Here is a 15,254-nt window from a genome sequence, read left to right on the forward strand (position 1 = left end):
TGTTGGTCTCCCTCTACGGTTTTTACCCTCCACGCTTCCCTCCAGTACTAAACTGGTGGTCCCTTGATGCCTCAGAACGTGTTCTATCAACCGCGCCCTTCTTCTGGTCAGGTTCTGCCACAAATTTCTCTTATCCCCAATTTTATTTAGTACTTCCTCATTAGTCACGTGATCTACCTATCTAATCTTCAGCATTTTTCTGTAGCATCACAACTCGAAAGCTATTCTTTTCTTGTCTTAACTATACATGGCTACACTCCATACAAATACTTTCAGAAACGACTTCCTGACACTTAAATCCATACTCGATGTTAACAATTTTCTCTTCTTCAGCAACGCTTTCCTTTGCCATTGCCAGTCTACATTTTATATCCTCTCTGATTCGACCATCATAATTTATTTTACTCCGCAAACAGCAAAACTTATCAACCACGTTAGGTGTCTCATTTTCTAATCTAATTCCCTCAGCATCACTTGATCTAATTCGACTACATTCCATTATCCTCGTTTTACTCTTGTTGATGTTCATCTTGTATCCTCCTTTCAAGACACTGTCCATTGCGCTCAACTGACCTTCCAAGTCCTTTGCTGTCTGACAGAATTAAAATGTCATAGGCAAACCCCAAAATTTTTATTTCTTCTCCATGGATTTTAATTCCTACTCCTAATTTTTCTTTTGTTTCCTTTACTGCTTGCTCAGTTTACAGATTTAATAACATCGAGGATAGGCTACAAACCTGTCTCACTCCCTTCTTAGCGACTGCTTCCCTTTCATGCCCCTCAACTCTTATAACTGCCGTCTGGTTACTGCACAAATTGTAAATGGCCGTTAGCTCCCTGTATTTTACCTCTGCCACCTTCAGAATTTGAAAGAGAGTATTGTCAGTATATTACTACTACAGTGACACTCACCTGGAGATGGCCAGAAGACTCTGCGCCGAAATATCGTGGCAGGACGTTACTGATATCCGGCAATTCTCTCGTGTTTATATGGAACAGAGTATTGTCAATATTGTCAAAAGTTTTCTCTAAGTCTACTAATGCCAGAAACGTAGATTTACCTTTCCTTAATCTATCTTCTAAGATAAGTCGTAGGGTCAGTATAGCATCGCGTGTTCCAACATTTCTACGGAATCCAACCTGATCTTCACCGAGGTCGGCTTCTACCAGCTTTTCCATTCGTCTATACAGAATTCTTCGTGAAGTTTGAGGGTGTTTCACCTGTCTCATACACCCTGCTCACCAGATGGTAGAGTTTTGTCATGGCTGACTCTCTCGAGGCTATCAGTGGTTCTAATGCAATGTTGTCACTCCCGGGGCCTTGTTTCGACTTAGGTCTTTCAATGCTCTGTCAAATTCTTGACGTAGTATCATACCTCCCATTTTATCTTCACCTACATCCTTTTCAATTTTTCATAGTATTGTTCTCAAGTACATCGCCTTTGTACAGACCCTCTATATACTCCTTCCACCTTTCTGCTTTTCTTTCTTTGTTTAGGACTGCTCTTCCATTTCTGCTCTTTATATTAATACAGGTGGTTCTCTTTTCTCCAAAAGTCTCTTTAACTTTCCTGTAGGCAGTATCTATCTTACCCCTAGTGATATATGCCTCTACATCCTTGCATTTGTCCTGTAGCCATTCCTGCTTAGCCATTTTGCACTTCCTGTCGATCTCATTTTGGGATGTTTGTATTCTTTTTCGCCTGCTACATTTACAGCATTTTTATATTTTCTCCTTTCATCAATTAAATTCAATTCTCTACTGCTACCCAAGGATCTCTTCTAGCCCTCGCGTTTTTACCTACTTGATCCTCTGCTGCCTTCACTTTCTCAAAGCTACTTATTCTTTTTCTACCGTATTTCTTTCCCCTGATCTTTTCAATCGTTCCCTAATGCTCTCCCTGAAACTCTCTACAACCTCTGGTTCTTTCAGTTTACCCAGGCCCCATCCTCTTAAATTGCTACCTTTTTGCAGTTTCTTCAGTTTTAATCTACAGTCCATAACCAATAAATTGTGGCCAAAGTCCGCATCTGCCACTGGAAACGTCTTATAATTTAAAACCTGGTTCGTAAATCTCTGTCTTATCATTATATAATCTATCTGAAACCTTCCAGTGTCTCCAGGCCTTTTTGACGCGTACAACCTTCTTTCATGATTCTTGAACCATGTGTTAGCTATGATTAAGTTATGCTCTGTGAATAATTCTACCAGACTGCTTCTTCTTTCATTTCTTACCCCCAATCCACATTCACCTACTATGTTTCCTTCTCTCCCTTTTCCTACTCTCGAATTTCAGCCACCCATGACTATTAAATTTTCGTCTCCCTTCACTACCTGAATAATTTCTTTTATCTTGTTGTGGGTTGGCAGGAGAGCCAACACTGGGTACTAGAGGAAGCCGAAAAGGCACGCGTTTTAGCTCACACAGGCTGGCGTGAGGCCTGGAACAGGACAAGGAAATTAGACTTTAGAAAAACGGACGTAGCTGGTGGAATACTTAACTTTAATCCATTAATGATGAGCGTCGCTCTTGACGGTACATGATTACAGTATTAATAGTAACTGGTAATGGCGCTTTGCTAGGTCGTAGCAAATGACGTAGCTGAAGGCTATGCTAACTATCGTCTCGGCAAATGAGAGCGTATTTTGTCAGTGAACCATCGATAGCAAAGTCGGTTGTACAACTGGGGCGAGTGCTAGGAAGTCTCTCTAGACCTGCCGTGTGGCGGCGCTCGGTTTACAATCACTGATAGTGGCGACACGCGGGTCCGACATATACTAACGGACCGCGGCCGATTTAAAGGCTACCACCTAGCAAGTGTGGTGTCTGGCGGTGACACCACATATCTCATCATACATTTCATCAATTTCTTAATCATCTGCAGAGCTAGTTGGCATATAAACTTGTACTACTGTAGTAGGCGTGGGCTTTGTGTCTATCTTGGCCACAATAATGCGTTAACTATGGTGTTTATAGTAGCTTACCCGCACTCCTATTTCTTTATTCATTATTAAATCTACTCTTGCATTACCCCTATTTGATTTTGTATTTATAACCCCGTATTCACATGACCAGATGTCTTGTTTCTCCTGCCACCGAACTTCACTAATTCCCGCTATATCTAACTTTAACCTAATCATTTCCGTTTTCAAATTTTCTAACCTAACTGCCCGATTAAGGGATGTGACACTCTACGCTCCGATCCGTGGAAAGCCAGTTTTCTTTCTCCTGATAACGACTTCCTCCTTAGTAGTCCCCGCCCGGAGATCCGAAATATTTTACTCAAGTGGACACCATCATCGTTTAACGATCCAGTAGTGCTGCATGCCCTCGGGAAAAATTACGGATGTAGTTTCCCCTTGCTCCCAGCCGTTCGCAGTACCAGCACATCAATGCCGATGTGATTGATGTGACATGGCCAGATAAGTAAATCATCCAGACGGTTGCCCCTGCAAGTACCGAAATGTTTGATTTTATATATATATATAGTCTGTTACGTAATTTTCCAGCATATTGTTTTACCCAAATTTACTGCTAACATGATGCGTCATCTGACGTCACATGTTTAGAGGAGAAAGGAAGGGAGGGTTAGCGTCCCTCCATCACGATGTGACTACAGAACGTTACACTAAGTCGTCTGCTTTCAATCCGTCTCGTAGATTCGATCAGCAGTTGCCATATAGTCACTAAACAAGGCGGCTCAGTACTTAGATTACCGGTAAATCAGCTTGACAGCTCATGAGTTTAAGTTAATGACCACAATACTTTAAAAACCAATGGAAAAGATAAGTGAGGATCTCATAGATGAAGATTAACTTTATTTGTGAAAAGGCTCCAGAAAAGTAGTTCTGACGTTACACTAAATACTATAAAACTTCCTAAATATTTCTTTATTTACAAATAGCCGGTTTCGACAGACTTTGCTGTCATATTCAGATCTTCAAAAATTTATGTTATAAAATCTGTTCATATTGAGTTTGATCTCACGCCTAGCTGCCATGTAAATAAAATGTAGCACATAATATGTGGTTCAAATGGCTCTGAGTCCTATGGGACCTAAGGTCATCAGTCCCCTAGAACTTAGAACTACTTAAACCTAACTATCCTAAGGACATCACACACATCCATGCCCGAGGCAGGATTCGAACCTGCGACCGTAGCGATCGCGCGGTTCCAGACTGTAGCGCCTAGAACCGCTCGGCCACCCTGGCCGGCCTAATATGTGGTATGCAGTTTATTGGATAATCTGTTTTCTATGATGTAACAATCATCCGTGAAGGTTACGTATATGGACATGGCCATGTGTTTCTTGATTTAATTTTTTTAGTTACGACAAACCTTTATCTTCTGTGCTACATTTTACCTATGTGACAACTTGGCGTGAGACCAAACTCAAAATGAGCACACTTTAGAACATAATTTTTGAAGACCTGAAGAGGACAGCAAAGTCTGTCACTACCGGTTTTTTGTAAATAAAGAAATATTTATGATGACTTGCCTTTAGAAAATTTTTACCGAGTAAAATAAATCGCTCCTAATTTCTCAGGAGGAGAAAATTCAATCAGTTACGTCAAGGCGAGGAAGCAAGACTCAAGACCAGCAGGGCTATCAAATGGTTCAAATGGCTCTGAGCACTATGGGACTCAACTGCTGAGGTCATTAGTCCCCTAGAACTTAGAACTAGTTAAACCTAACTAACCTAAGGACATCACAAACATCCATGCCCGAGGCAGGATTCGAACCTGCGACCGTAGCGGTCTTGCGGTTCCAGACTGCAGCGCCTTTAACCGCACGGCCACTTCGGCCGGCAGCAGGGCTATCGCCTCAAGATTTTCGATATAGAGAAAGATGGGAACACATTGTAGAGAAAGACGGGCAATATACGATGCGCCTCAGAACTAGGGAGAAAGGAAGACAGAAAGACAAAAAGAGAAATGATTGGGTGAAAAAGGGCATAACGCAGAGATGAAGTCTTTCTCTTTCACTGTTCATTTTGGGTTTAGAAGAGCGATGAATGAAATCAAAAAAGAAAGGATTACAATTTAAGATGAAAAGCATCAATGATAAGATTCGCTGGTGACAGTGCCATTTTCTGTGAAAATGAGGAAAAACTGCAAAACGTGTTGAATGTAATGAACTGTCTACTGAGCACAGAATGTCAGTTGAAGAAAGAAAAATGACAATGCTGAGGAGCAGAGGTAAGGATAGCGGCAAAATTAATATCAAGATTGAGGACCGCAACTTGATGGAAGAAGCCTTGAGGATTCAAGAAGCAGACCAGCATAGGCAATGAGGGAATTTACTGCCAAACAAAATGTTACTAATATCAGCCATAGATCTAAATATATAAAAAAAAGATTTTTCAGAATGTTTGGCTCGAGCACCTCATTCAATGAAAGTAAATGATGGACTGTAAGAATGTAAAAAAAATAGAATCGAAATGGTTTAAGCGTGTCGTTGAAGAAGGATACTGAAAATTAATTGGGCAGATAATATAAGAAATGAGGTGATTCTCCGCAGAATCGGCGAGGAAGGAAGCTTATCGAAAACACTGGCAAAACGGCAGGACATGTATTACGTCATCAGGAAATGATCTGCACTGTAGTACACTGAGGTGACAAAAGGTATGGGGTACTTCCAAATACCATGTCGGACCTTCTTTTGCCCGGCCTAGTGTAGCACCTCGACGTGGCATGGACGAAAGCCACCCATAATTGCGAAAGTGTTGCCGGTGCAGATTTTGTGGATGAGCAAACATCTCAGTTATGTCCAATAAATTTTCGATGGCATTCAAGTCGGGCGATCTGGCCGGCCAAATCATTTGCTCGAATTGTTCAGAACGTTCTTCAATCGAATCGCAAACAATCGTGGCCCGGTGACATGGCGCCTTTTCATCCATGAAAATTCCGTCGTTTTTTGGGAATATGGCGTCCATAAATGGCTGCAAATGGTCTCCAAGTAGGTGAACATTCAGAGGACCCACTCTAATGTATGTAAACACAGACCACACCATTATGGAGCCATCTAGGACATCCACAGTGCCTTGTTGACAACTTGCGTCTATGGCTTCTGGGATCTCCGCCACACTCGAAACCTGCCATCACCTCATACCATCAAAAATAGGGACTCATCTGACCAGGTGTCCCATAGTCTAGGGCCCAACTGATACGGTCACGACCTCAGGAGAGGCGCAGCAGGCGACGTCGTGCTGTTAGCAAAGGCACTCGCGTCGGTCGTCTGCTGTCATAGCACATTAATGCCAGATTTCACCGAAAAGTCCTAAAAAATGCGTTCGTCGTACGTCCCACATTGATTTCTACGGATATTTAATACAGCGTTGCTTGTCTGTAAGCACTGACAGCTGTACGGAAACACTGCTGCTCTCGGTCGTTAAATGAAGACAATGGAATGTCCTATGCGTCTGGTTCCAACCACCACTCGGCGTTCAACGTCTGTTAATTTCCGTTGTGAAGCTATAATCACGTCGGAAACCTTTTCACATGAGTCAATTTAGTACAAATGACAGCGCCGCCAATGCACTGCCCATATATACACTCCTGGAAATTGAAATAAGAACACCGTGAATTCATTGTCCCAGGAAGGGGAAACTTTATTGACACATTCCTGGGGTCAGATACATCACATGATCACACTGACAGAACCACAGGCACATAGACACAGGCAACAGAGCATACACAATGTCGGCACTAGTACAGTGTATATCCACCTTTCGCAGCAATGCAGGCTGCTATTCTCCCATGGAGACGATCGTAGAGATGCTGGATGTAGTCCTGTGGAACGGCTTGCCATGCCATTTCCACCTGGCGCCTCAGTTGGACCAGCGTTCGTGCTGGACGTGCAGACCGCGTGAGACGACGCTTCATCCAGTCCCAAATATGCTCAATGGGGGACAGATCCGGAGATCTTGCTGGCCAGGGTAGTTGACTTACACCTTCCAGAGCACGTTGGGTGGCACGGGATACATGCGGACGTGCATTGTCCTGTTGGAACAGAAAGTTCCCTTGCCGGTCTAGGAATGGTAGAACGATGGGTTCGATGACGGTTTGGATGTACCGTGCACTATTCAGTGTCCCCTCGACGATCACCAGTGGTGTACGGACAGTGTAGGAGATCGCTCCCTACACCATGATGCCGGGTGTTGGCCCTGTCTGCCTCGGTCGTATGCAGTCCTGATTGTGGCGCTCACCTGCACGGCGCCAAACACGCATACGACCATCGTTGGCACCAAGGCACAAGCGACTCTCATCGCTGAAGACGACACGTCTCCATTCGTCCCTCCATTCACGCCTGTCGCGACACCACTGGAGGCGGGCTGCACGATGTTGGGGCGTGAGCGGAAGACGGCCTAACGGTGTGCGGGACCGTAGCCCAGCTTCATGGAGACGGTTGCGAATGGTCCTCGCCGATACCCCAGGAGCAACAGTGTCCCTAATTTACTGGGAAGTGGCGGTGCGGTCCCCTACGGCACTGCGTAGGATCCTACGGTCTTGGCGTGCATCCGTGCGTCGCTGCGGTCCGGTCCCAGGTCGACGGGCACGTGCACCTTCCGCCGACCACTGGCGACAATATCGATGTACTGTGGAGACCTCACGCCCCACGTGTTGAGCAATTCGGCGGTACGTCCACCCGGCCTCCCGCATGCCCACTATACGCCCTCGCTCAAAGTCCGTCAGCTGCACATACGGTTCACGTCCACGCTGTCGCGGCATGCTACCAGTGTTAAAGACTGCGATGGAGCTCCGTATGCCACGGCAAACTGGCTGACACTGACGGCGGCGGTGCACAAATGCTGCGCAGCTAGCGCCATTCGACGGCCAACACGGCGGTTCCTGGTGTGTCCGCTGTGCCGTGCGTGTGATCCTTGCTTGTACAGCCCTCTCGCAGTGTCCGGAGCAAGTATGGTGGGTCTGACACACCGGTGTCAATGTGTTCTTTTTTCCATTTCCAGGAGTGTATTTTGTGTACGCGATACCACTGTTATCTCTATATGCGCATATCTCTATTCCACGACTTCTGTTACCTCAGCGTACTGGTTACTGGTGCGGTAGAAATGATTCGTCAAGTATTTGTGAACAATGTTCGCAGAACTTACTGCGCCAGTACAACTTGTGCAGCGAACGTTGGGGTACGCGTATAAAGTGCTTATCGTAACTAACTTCGAATCTCAGTCAATATCACAGTTAAGTGTTAAACAACATTTAGAACAGCGATACAGCCTGTAGCCTATCACCGGTGTAAAAACGTAACCGTTACAGCGTTGCCACTGGAATGCAGGAGAGGCGTCAGACATCTGGACATATGGTCGGCAGTCAACTCCCTTAAAGAAGTATTTATTCATCAGCCAAAGATGTGAGAGATGCTCAGTGAAAGATATCAAGTGTAGGTTACAAGAAACTTTTCCCCGTCTAAATCTGCAGATCGTGTCGTTCACAATTTCGAATGTTTTGGGTCTGCTTAATGGTGGTGAAATGGTTATGCTATTTGAAACTGTTCGTCTGAAACACTGTATAAATACTCTAATGAATGTAATTGTAAAGTGTGTCGAAGTGGTTATTTGTTTCAAGTATGTAGATATGTAAGAATTGACAAAGAGACGATAGCAATCCGCCTGTAAAGTTTTGCCCTCTGCCCACTGATATCTATACTTATTTCGGCAGGCAACGGATATTGTAAGTAGCCGCATGCAGTATGTGCGTTTAGATATAAATTTGCTTGTTCTATCTTTGCATAAATAGGTAGCTTTAATATTGTTATAGTCTCTTTTTTGTGTATAAACTGTCTGATGATGACCACTGGCTGGCTGAAACCAGTGACTGCATTGGTTTTGGTTGTTATCTCAAGAAGATGGTTCAGATGGCTCTGAGCACTACAGGACTTAACATCTGTGGTCATCAGTCCCCTAGAACTTAGAACTACTTAAACCTAACTAACCTAAGGACATCACACACATCCATGCCCGAGGCAGGATTCGAACCTGCGTCCGTAGCAGTCGCGCGGTTCCGGACTGAGCGCCTAGAACCGCTAGACCACCGCGGCCGGCTATCTCAAGAAGATAGAAGATTATAATTAATTAGTCACTTATTCTCAGGTAAAAGGACGATGGTCGAAAAACAAGATTTCTAAAATCCACGAGAATAAGAAATGGAAAAGATTTTTGTAAAAGAAAATGCTGTCAAGAATCTTTAGAGCGGGAGACTGAATAAAAAGCGTGATGTAGTAGAACAAAGCCAATAAAAAAAGAAAAAATGGAAAAATATGAAAACTGTTATAGATCAGACAGCTGCAGAGGCTGTAAAACATTGAAGTCAAACAATCTTCATCATCATTGTTCATCCCCATTACGGTCAGAGGAACGCAACGGCAAACCACCTCCATTAGGGCCTTGCCTAGTACGGCAGTGTGGATCTCCCGCATCGTTTCCCTACGCTCTGCATGGGACTTCATTTCCATACCTCGGCTGTTACATAATTTGAAAAACTTTCTAATGTTAATTCTATTATCTTGACAGAACACTTTGCATTTGTACATTTTACATACGTTATGAAATTTTAGATTTTTTAAAAAAGAATGTCAATGATGATGGTACATTTTGCCACATCATTCGTGTGCTTCTTCATGTTGATGTCGAACATTCAAGAAAAAACGATTTCCGTATTCCACGGAATCCATCAGAGGAAGTGACTTACAACAAAAATTGAAAGAAAGTGTCAGGATTTACTTGAAGTGTTTTATGTAGGCAATGAGAAGCTGCTAAGCTCTGAGAACAAATTATTCAGCAGCACCAATTCATTCTCTCATTTTCTGCGCTGCTTCATAATGAAAACCTCTGTGGCGACCACAACCATTTCACCTGTGGAAAACAGTTTCTAAATGATAAGTTCTACAGTTAGCGCAGCTGAATGACAGCTATCGCGTGACCGGTAAGCTGTCAGCGGAAGTTAGGCTTCGTGATACCTAGACTGGCTGCAGCAAACATCGCACAGATACAAATGAAAGCTCTCCCATGGAACCGTCACCATTGCAATGGGTCATAAATGCTTAAGCCGATAAATTTAACTGATGGAAGCTCATAGGCTTCCGCAGCCAGTCAATTAAGTTTTCTGTGTATGATGCCACCTCATACTTTAAAATGCCTTCTGGGTCGATTAGTGTATACTTATATTTATTCAGACAACTCTGCTGAGAATTACATAACGTCACAATTTAAAAAGAAACCTTTATTTTGTGCTTTTGCTGTAGTGGAAATAGTGGCAAACTGTACTGCATTGGCTTCCTGCGCTGGAAGGAGTGGGGATCTGCTACTGTCTAGTGTCCCATTGATTATTAGCCATAGCTGGTAGTTATCGATGAAAGGCATATACATTCTTGTTTTCCTCGTGCGAAATATCGGACGCGCAGGGGCGTTTTCTCTCTGGTAGATCCTGCACTTTTAAACTGTTAACACTGTGCCTGTGTTATTCTGAATTACGATGCAAAGTTTCTTTGGACATGCATGCATGCCCAAAGGAAGAGGAACTGCGGCGACTACAGCCATTTCGAAGTACATTAAATGTATTCGCAGTTGCAACTATGCACAACAATCGGCTGTAGAATGGAATGATGACAGTGAAAATTTGTGCCGGACTGGTTTTCCCTCTTATTGCGAGCGGTCGCCTTGCTATTTGACTACCCATGCACGACTCACTACCGCCCAGTCTCTCTTCTGATAGCTCTATCAAAAATTTTTGAGAAAGTAATGTATTCAAGAGTAGCCTCCCATATTTGTAAAAATAAAGTACTAACAAAATGTCAGTTTGGTTTTCAGACAGGCTTTTCAACAGAAAATGCTATATACGCTTTCACTGATCAAATATTAAATGCTCTGAATAACCGGACATCACCCATTGGTATTTTTGTGATCTCTCAAACGCCTTTGATTGTGTAAATCGTGGAATTCTTGTAGATAAGCTAAATCATTGTGGTTTGAGTGGGGCAGTGCACAAATGGTTTAATTCATACTTAACTGGAAGAATGCAGAAAGTTGAAATAAGTGGTTCATGTAATGTTAAAACAACAGCTGATTCCTCAAACTGGGGGGCTATCAAGTACGGGGTCCCACAGGGTTCGGTCTTAGGTCCTTTACTGTTCTTGATATATATTAATGATTTATCATCCCACATAGATGAAGATGCAAAGTTAGTTCTTTTTGCTGATGATACAAGTATAGTAATAACATCCAAAAACCAAGAACTAAGTGATGTAATTCTAAATGATGTTTTTCACCAAATTATTATGTGGTTCTCAGCAAACGGACTTTCTTTAAATTTTGATAAAACACAGAATATACAGTTCCATACAGTAAATGGCACAACTTCAGTAATAAATATAGACTTTGAACAGAAGTCTGTAGCTAAGGTAGAATTTTCAAAATTTTTAGGTGTGTCCATTAATGAGAGGTTAAACTGGAAGCAACACATTGATGGTCTGCTGAAACGTCTGAGTTCAGCTACATATGCTATTAGGGTTATTGCAAATTTTGGTGATAAGAATCTCAGTAAATTAGCTTCCTATGCCTACTTTCATTCGCTGCTTTCGTATGACATCATATTCTGGGGTAATTCATCGTTTAGTAGAAAAGTATTCATGGCTCATAAACGTGTAATCAGAATAATTGCTGGAGCTCACCCACGGTCATCCTGCAGACATCTATTTAAGGATCTAGGGATCCTCACAGTAACCTCACAGTATATATGTTCACATATGAAATTTGTTGTTATAACAACCCAGTTCAAAAGTAATAGCAGTGTGCATAACTATAACACCAGGAGAAAGGATGATCTTCACTATTCAGGGTTAAATCTGACTTTGGCACAGAAAGGGGTAAATTATGCTGCCTCAAAAGTCTTTGGTCACCTACCAAACAGCATCAAAAGCCTGACAGATAGCCAACTAACATTTAAAAATAAATTGAAAGAATTTCTAGATGACAACTCCTTCTACTCATTGGCTGAAGTTTTAGATATAAATTAAGGGAAAAAAACAACAACTTAAACATTAGTGTCATGCAATATTTTGTATAATGTGATATCTTGTACAGACATCTTTTATTAACCTGACACGTTCCACATCATTACTAAGTGTCGTATTCATGATCTATGGAACAAGTATTAATCTAATCCTAATCTAATCTAATCTAGACCCAAACTCCCATATACTGTCAACCATTTGTCTACAACCTTTACTCGTACGGCTATTACGTATATTCCTGTACAGTATACTCGAAAATCGCTTGCCCGGTGTCAACGGAAAAATATGATATTGCAGTGCCTGCAATATCGAGTTTTCGATGGCAACCTCCGCCATCGCCGTCAGGAGTAAAGCTAGTGACTTGCGGGGCTGTTTTTCTGCACTCTACTGTTATTTAACCCCCACACGCCCAATATGGGTTCAAAATGGTTCAAATGGCTCTGAGCACTATGGGACTCAACTGCTGAGGTCATTAGTCCCCTAGAACTTAGAACTAGTTAAACCTAACTAACCTAAGGACATCACAAACATCCATGCCCGAGGCAGGATTCGAACCTGCGACCGTAGCGGTCTTGCGGTTCCAGACTGCAGCGCCTTTAACCGCACGGCCACTTCGGCCGGCCCCCAATATGGGTGGGGAGGGGGGGGGGGGCTGTCAGTGATACAATATATTGCTCTTCAGCCAAGAGTGCTCATAAAAAGATAACCAAGGTGGTGAAAATGTAAAAATGTGAGGACTGATTAAAAAGATTAACAACGGACAGCTAAAAGGACGAGGAACATATACAATTTAAAAACACAGTTGCAGTGAGGTGAAATTCTTCAGTGAAGAGACACTGGAGCGCTGCACTTGCACTTAGCATCTGAAGGACCTGCACTGGGTGAAAAAGTATTCTGGGCTGAGAGAATATGTTCCATAGAGGTTCGGTGAGTGAGAGGGTGGGGGGGAGGGGGGCTGTTAGGTGGGAAAACAAAGAAGATGTCAGGCAGGAGGGAAGAGATAGCGGGAATACAGACATTGGGAAGGACAGAAGGTGAGAAGGGTTAATGGTGTGGGAGGAGGGTAGTGGCACAAGAAGAAAGGGATACCGTTGGATGTAGAACGAAAAGATGCTGAGTGGGATGGGTGAGGAAGGGTTAAAGTTGGTAGATGGGACCGGGCTGGCACGATTTTCCACCTATATAGCCACGATTAGCCTGCTGGCACCAGCCAGAGGGAGAGCAGAAAGGACGCGTGCCCGGTAGGTGAGTTGGGCAGCCCATAGCAGCTCTGGCCCGCCGCGTGATCAAGTGACGTCAGGTGAGGCGAGAGGAAGAGTTCGAAGACGGTGATTGTATCAGCGTGACAGTGCATCACGTCATAAAGCAGCATTTGTGGACAATGGCGTGTGGACAGCAGCATTGTTGAAATGGACTTGCCTGGTCAGAGACCCGACCTGAACCTAATCTTTGTGATGGATTAGACTGTCGACTGAGCTGTAGACCGGCACTTGAAGAAGAATGGGGTGTCATTCCTCCACAGAAATACGGAAACCTCACTGAAAAGTGTCCCCAACAGAGTCCAAGTCGTCATAAAGACGACTGGTGGACACACCCCATATTAACGCTACTAATATGTGTCCGGATACTTTTGATCAAATTATGTGTATACGAAATCGAGTTGTCACGATCAAATTAAATCCATAAAATAAATTTTCGTGTTTATATCAAAGAATTTTAGTGTTTGTGTCAAAGAACATTCTTACATACTTGTGGAATTGAATTTACCATGACCAGAACCAGACAGTTACGTAAAAACAAAGAAAACCTTAGTACTACTCGCGGAATCGTCTTACCAATACCCATCTCAGTGAACGATGCAGAATGACAAACAGTAACAAGCATGGAAGGAAAGTGGCAACGCTCACTTGGAATTCCGTATGAGTAGATCAGAGGCACGGAATCATACAGACAGTCCGGTGCTCCATAAGAGAGTGCGAAGTACAGTGAGTGGATATTATTCGTGCGAAGTACCCTCACCGATGCGATTTCCTGTCGTTTGTGGAGGGCATACGTACGTGTAAAAGACTTGACGTACTTCGAATATTTTAACAAGGGTAGAGAGAATTACGATCTGAGCCACTTTGATCATGATGGATATACAGGGTGTCCATAAAGTCCCTTTAAAACTTCAAAATTTTATTACAATGGCAGTTGTTGAAATATTTTAACAAAATTTCTTGTATTGTAACCAGTGTTTATAAACGTTTTTGGCAGTGTTTAATAGACTTCTATAAGGGCGCCTTTAGTTGCACGAAGCGCATCAAGACGGTAATCGATTTCTTGCCATGTTCGCTGTAGCAAAGCGTCATCAATGGTGGCAATCTCATTACGAATCCTTTGCTTCAAGTCAGCAATGTTCCGTATCTGTGTTTGTTACACGATATCTTTTACATCCCCCTATAAAAGAAGTCCAAGGGAGTGATATCTGGCAAATATGGTGGCCAAGGAATTGGCCGTCCCTCCCAATCCATCTCCCTGGAAATTTTTCCTTCAGGAACCGACGAATATGCGTGCTGTATATTACAAATGAATGCTATGTCTCGAAGCTAAAATACGCACTGGTAACATTGTATTGTACCCTAATGTTAAGGCGCGTCACAGCCATTTGGCGGTAGTATTATTGAGAGGCACCCACATGCCTTGCTCATACTGTGGCATCAACCAGTCAAGCCTGCAAGATGAGTGGTCTGCCAAGCGAGTGGATTCATTCTTATTTATCGAGTAATGTGAATTCTCGTACTCTCAATTAAGTTACAAATTATCCTCCTGTATGAATAATACGCAACGGAAACGCATACCTGACTATCAGTAATTTACAGAACTCTGACTGTTCACTACGCACTGACAATACCAGATTTTCTTTTTTTTTTTATTTATTTAACGGATTTTATCAACACGTGGCCATCGCACTGAGTATGAATGGCGCTCACATTATAAATTCTGGATATCATGACAACATACAATTCGAAGGAAAGGCCACCAATCTTTTTCTTTTCACTATCTTATTTATTCCGGTAAATTCTATAACCTAAACACACAAATTCTATAACGTACAACAATAACACATGAGAAATTCCGCCCAGTGGGCATGGATTAACATTGGTGAATCTCTATATTATGGTCTCGTAATTATTTAACGCTACAGTGCACTTTCTGGGTAGGATGGTGGATCATTTATTGTTT

Source organism: Schistocerca americana, chromosome 6 (assembly GCF_021461395.2).
Source record: "Schistocerca americana isolate TAMUIC-IGC-003095 chromosome 6, iqSchAmer2.1, whole genome shotgun sequence".
In the NCBI taxonomy this organism is placed as follows: Eukaryota; Metazoa; Arthropoda; class Insecta; order Orthoptera; family Acrididae; genus Schistocerca; species Schistocerca americana.